We start from the raw sequence: 6,257 nt of genomic DNA, 5'->3' as shown, positions 1-6,257 counted from the left end.
TTTAGCGGCATCCATCATTCCTTCAATTCTGACCAGTTTCCCAGTCCCTGCTGATGAAAAACATCCCCACAGCATGATGCTGCCACCACCATGCTTCACTGTGGGGATGGTGTTCTCGGGGTGATGAGAGGTGTTGGGACATAGCGTTTTCCTTGATGGCCAAAAAGCTCAATTTTAGTCTCATCTGACCAGAGTACCTTCTTCCATATGTTTGGGGAGTCTCCCACATGCCTTTTGGCGAACACCAAACGTGTTTGCTTATTTCTTTCTTTAAGCAATGGCTTTTTTCTGGCCACTCTTCCGTAAAGCCCAGTTCCGTGGAGTGTACAGCTTAAAGTGTTCCTATGGACAGATACTCCAATCTCCGCTGTGGAGCTTTGCAGCTCCTTCAGGATTATCTTTGGTCTCTTTGTTGCCTCTCTGATTAATGCCCTCCTTGCCTGGTCCGTGAGTTTTGGTGGGCGGCCCTCTCTTGCCAGGTTTGTTGTGGTGCCATATTCTTTCCATTTTTTAATAATGGCTTTAATGGTACTTTTTAATAATGGCTTTAATGGTGCTTTAATGGTGCTTATATTTTTTTATAACCCAACCCTGATCTGTACTTCTCCACAACTTTGTCCCTGACCTATTTGAAGAGCTCCTTGGTCTTCATGGTGCCTCTTGCTTGGTGGTGCCCCTTGCTTAGTGGTGTTGCAGACTCCGGGCCCTTTCAGAACAGGTGTATATATACTGAGATCATGGGACAGATCATGTGACACTTAGATTGCACACAGGTGGACTTTATTTAACTAATTATGTGACTTCTGAAGGTAATTGGTTGCATCAGATCTTATTTAGAGGCTTAATAGCAAAGGGGGTGAATACATATGCACACACCACTTTTCCGTTATTTATTTTTTAGAATTTTTTTAAACAAGTTATTTTTTTCATTTCACTTCACCAATTTGGACTATTTTGTGTATGTCCATTACATGAAATCCAAATAAAAAATCCAAATAAAAATTTTTAATTCCAGGTTGTAAGGCAACAAAATAGGAAAATGCCAAGGGGGGGTCAATACTTTTGCAAGCCACTGTATATATATATATATATATATATATATATACACACACACAGTGCCTTGCAAAAGTAGTCAGACCCCTGACCAATTCTCTCATATTACTGAATTACAAATGGTACATTGAAATTTCGTTCTGTTCGATACTTTTTTTTAAAAACACTTAAACTCAAAATCAATTTTTGTAAGGTGACATTGGTTTGATGTTGGGAAATATTTTTAAGAAAAATAAAAAACTGAAATATCTTGCTTGCATAAGTATTCAACCCCCATACATTAATATTTGGTGGAGACACCTTTTGCTGCAATAACAGCTTTAAGTCTTTTGGGGTAAGTATGTACCAGGTTTGCACACAGTATCGGAGTGATTTTGGCCCATTCTTCTTGGCAGATTTGCTCCAGGTTGTTCTGGTTGGTTGGATGACGCTTGTGGACCGCAATTTTCAAATAGTGCCACAGATTCTCAATGGGATTGAGATGAGGACTTTGACTGGGCCACTGTAGGACATTCACCTTTTTGTTCTTGAGCCACTCCAATGTTGCTTTGGCCTTGTGCTTGGTATCATTGTCCTGCTGAAAGGTGAATTTCCTCCCAAGCTTCAGTTTTTTAGCGGACTGAAGCATATTCTCTTGCAGTATTTTCCTGTATTTTGCTCCATCCATTCTTCCTTCAGTTGTAAGATGCCCAGTCCCTGCTGATGAGAAGCGCCCCCACAACATGATGCTGCCACCACCAGCACCCTCATGCTTTCTGGCAAACTCCAGACGTGATTTCAGATGGTACTTTTTGAGTAATGGCTTCTTTCTTGCCTCCCTCCCATAGAGGCCAGTGTTATGCAGAGCTCTTGACATGGTTGACTGGTGCACCCACTTCAATCCCAGCCACTGAACTCTGTAGCTACTTCAAAGTGAATGTTGGCCTCTCTGTGGCCTCTCTCACAAGTTTCCTTCTTGTTTGAGCGCTGAGTTTTGAGGGACGGCCTCTTCTGGGCAGTGCCTGGGTGGTGTGATGCAGCTTCCACTTCCTGATTATTGATCCAACTGTGCTCACTGGGATATCCAAACACTTGGATATTATATTGTACCCTTTCCCTAATCTATGCATTTATATTACTTTACCTCTAACTTCTGTAGAATGCTCTTTGGACTTCATTTTCCTTCAGATTCACAACCTTACCAATGATCCTTCAACAATGGGGTTTTTATCCAGAAAATGTGACAGGAACTTTAATGGTTCACAGGTGGAGGCCAATGGTAAGGTAATTGTGTTAGGGCAATTTCTTTCATCTGTGCAAACTGGGAGCTTCCACAGCACAGGGGTTGAATACTTATGCAAGCAAGATATTTAAGTTTTTTATTTTTCTTAAAAATATTTCCCAACATAAAACCAATGTCACCTTACAAGAATTGATTCTGAGTTTGTGTTTAAAAATAAAATATCAAACAGAACGAAATTTCAATGTACCATTTGTAATTCAGTAATATGAGAGAATTGGTCAGGGGTCTGAATACTTTTGCAAGGCACTGTGCATATATATGTGTATATATATATATATATATATTATTGAAAAGTCCCTTTTTTAGATAATCGACTACTAACCAGTTCTGTAAATATACATCTTCTGAAATTAAGCATTTTAAGAGGTCTTTAAAATGTCAATCATAGCTATATTTAAAACAAGGCTAACCTGCCCTTTTCAACACGCTGACCCCACTGAGCTGCAGATTGTCCCTTTTTCTCAACAGCTGCAGTTGCTAATTATTTTATTTGTTTACTGTGAAGCAATTAACCTGTAACAGTAATCTTACATGTATGCATTTCTGAGTCTGCCAGTGGACTGCAAGTTGTTCAAAGTTACAGACAAATGTAAACAATTTACCTAGAAGAATTTACAAGCATTTTCAGTGCTCTTACAGAGGAGATTATGGCACCTTCATCCAAAATGAATCACGCAGAACAGAACTCATGATACAAGCCAGACGGAAGAGGAGGGAGGTTCTCTCTGATATAATGATGTTGTGTTCTATAATCCATCATTTGTGGATCGCACTCAGTTTCAGTTTTTAATTTAGCTTCTTTCTACTTAATCACCCGATACAAATCACTGGCTGTGGTGACAATATAAATGAGAAAGCGCTGCTGAACTGCCTGCAATTATAATGAATTACATTTGACCACAGTGACATCCAGTGGCTAACAATAAAGCACTTTGCTAAAAGTAATTCCAACCACCATTTTAAAACCCATTCTTTCATTTTATTAGCATAAGACGAAAGAAAATCAGCGCCCACCGTCCCGATTCACGTCTTACCTCTGTTTTGCAGGAATCAAGAAAAAACAGAAGAAACCTTGTGTTAATACTGATTCACAATAGAGGCTTACAAACACTAAGCACAATACCAATGTAATATAAACTTAAATTCAATGACAAATGTTTTGACTAGAAGCCTTTTCCATTTGGAAGTGAATTTATGAAGTGAGTTTATTTTAATAGTTCTAATTTTAGCACTATTGAGTGTTGAAGTTATGGATGAGAATCTAAAACATCCTGCAAAAAAAAAAAAAAAAAAAAAAAAAATTGATATATCGGGATGCACTCATCAGTTTTGAAGTCATTATATACCACAATTGTGATAATCCAGTAATTAGTTATTTTGTCCATTTGATAATTACATTTAATAAAATCTACCGTAGAAGCCATGATTATAATTCATCTTTGAAACTTGCCAGCTCAGTACAGCCTCATATACTACATGTTCTTTATTTTTCTTTGAGCCACATGAACATTTGGGGCTTTTTTTTTAATGTATTTTCAAATGTTCCAAAAAGTTTTAAATAGTTTCAAATAGTCTTAAACCGGTCCACAATACAAGTAAACGTCACTAAATAAAGCAGATTAATCAGAACCGCCCTTAAGACTATCTCCGGAGGTTGTTTCAAGTGCAGTTCTAAAGATGGCAACTGTATTAACCCATTTGAAAGTGGGTTTAATCATTAGTGTGGTTTAATGTGCATAGTGTGGACAGGGCCTTACTTGGCGATCCTAGCTTTCCAACTTCTCCTCTTCCTGTTGATTTGGCCCGTTGCTGGGAAAGGTACTTTGGAACCTGTGAAGAAGAAAACATAAACTCATGTTATCAGACTATGAAAAAATAAACCAATTCTTAACAAATAATAAACCTCCAGACTCAGGTGATGTTTATCCATGCTATGGTAAGTATCTTTTTGTATAATTGCATTATTGTTTTTATTTGTTTTAAATAATACAGTAGCAGGCGCTGATTCAGTTTAGTTCACATCGGTTCAGTGAATTGATCAGAAAAAATAAAAAGAAATCAATCCACACTTTCGACATTCAAGACCTTTATATTTATTATTTTAAATATGTAATAGTCCGAATGTGATGTGCTCCTAAAACCCATATTATGCTGGTGCTTTTTTTCACTTTTAACCTCTTCTTTCTGAGATAGATGACTACAGAGTGTTTACAGCTCACCTATATCCCTTCTGTGGAAAAGGAGGATTGGTTACAAAAAAAAAAAAAAAAAAACAGAAAGTGCAGCCAAAAGAGCCTCTGGCAAGGCTCAGACTAATATTTTAAACTTATTTGCTCCTAAAAAGTATTATTTCCATTTTTTGTAAAATAGCAAATAAGTCATACTGCTTTATTATTAAAATTATCCTGACGTTTAAATAGATAAATCTTGTAAACTTACTAAAAACAGTCGCTAAGGTTTTAGCAGATTAGAAAAAATCATGTTGGGTAATTTACAAATTTAGTATCTGTGGTGCAACAAACTAAAACAACAACATAAGTAGTTTGACTCAGTTAATAGAGAAAGTAGAAAAACAGAGCAGGCAGAAGCTTTTAAAAATGTTTAATCTATTTGCATATTTGAGTAGCTCCAAGTTTTGCTTATTATAGTTTTACTCCTAGTACATTATGTACATGTACTTGCAAATGTGTTCCAAAGAAACATTTCCTCAAAGTATGTTATGAATGTGTTGAGGTGTGGAGGGGTCAGAGGGAAGTCAACATGCAGAATACTTAAAAAATCGCGCTTTACTAGAAAAATAAAGAAAGAAAGAATCGCAAATCCTACCTTAACCAGCCAGACTCCCGTGTTTTGTTTGGCTCCTGTTAAATCGACTTCTCCTTTATCCGACATTGCGGTTTCGAGTTATTCCAAATATTATTTCAATTGAACTAAACAAGTGCACACCACCTTGTATTTCTACACTAGCGTTTGGAATACAGAATATACGTACCAAAGCTCTCAGCTACCGTGGCTCTGAATGGACGTCTTCTGATCGTAAATCTAAACGCTTAAATCGATGTCGATATTACAAAATACCGCAGAGGCGCTGTTGTAATCATTTCCTGGTCACTTAAATTTCAATCATTTAATAATAATAATAATAATAATTAAAAAAACACTTCTTAATTTAGGTTAACTGTTCATCGCTACATTAACAAAATGAACTACTACAGCTAAAGGTAAAGTGATAGTAAAACAAACCTTTTGCTGGAAAATAAAAACAGTGTAGAACATTATGATGTTATTCAGAGTGCAATTGTGACATGTTGTGTATGCCAAGGGAGCTTTGCAATGTCATTGGAAGTAAAATCAACCAGAATTCACACAGTTGTCATTGGTTCGCTATTGTAGATTACAGCCAAATGACCAGTTTTACTTTACTGGCAACATTCTCTTATGCAATGTTATACTTTACTGCTTAAATTATCTTATGTAACTTTAAGACGACTCAAAACACTAAGGTAGAGCAATAGCGCCTGCTTCCTCGCTCCATTGAGCCCTATCTCTTCCAGAAGAGCTAACCTGCTGTTATTATGGAAGAGCAGAAGAACCAATGTCTTCAATTCAACTTGAGCTGCCATGGTGCTAGGAAGAAACTGTCCAGCACAGGACTTAAACTTCTCTTCTGAACATTCCTTTAGTGAGCTTCTGTTAAAGGTGATAGTATTGCCAGTAGTCAAAGAAACACATCTCTTCTAAAATACAAATGTGTAGTGAATTTAGTGCAGAATTTAATATCTATATGCAGAAAACATAGCACAAATATGTTTACTTTATTATTATGTTATTATCCCATTATCATAATGCATAATGCTAGGAAAGATAATAGAGTCTAGAGTTTTGGTTCGGCATAAGAAGGGTTTGAGTGTTTAACTGTAAA

This window comes from Polyodon spathula, chromosome 9 (assembly GCF_017654505.1).
Source record: "Polyodon spathula isolate WHYD16114869_AA chromosome 9, ASM1765450v1, whole genome shotgun sequence".
NCBI classification, from domain to species: domain Eukaryota; kingdom Metazoa; phylum Chordata; class Actinopteri; order Acipenseriformes; family Polyodontidae; genus Polyodon; species Polyodon spathula.
This window is presented reverse-complemented; position numbering follows the sequence as displayed.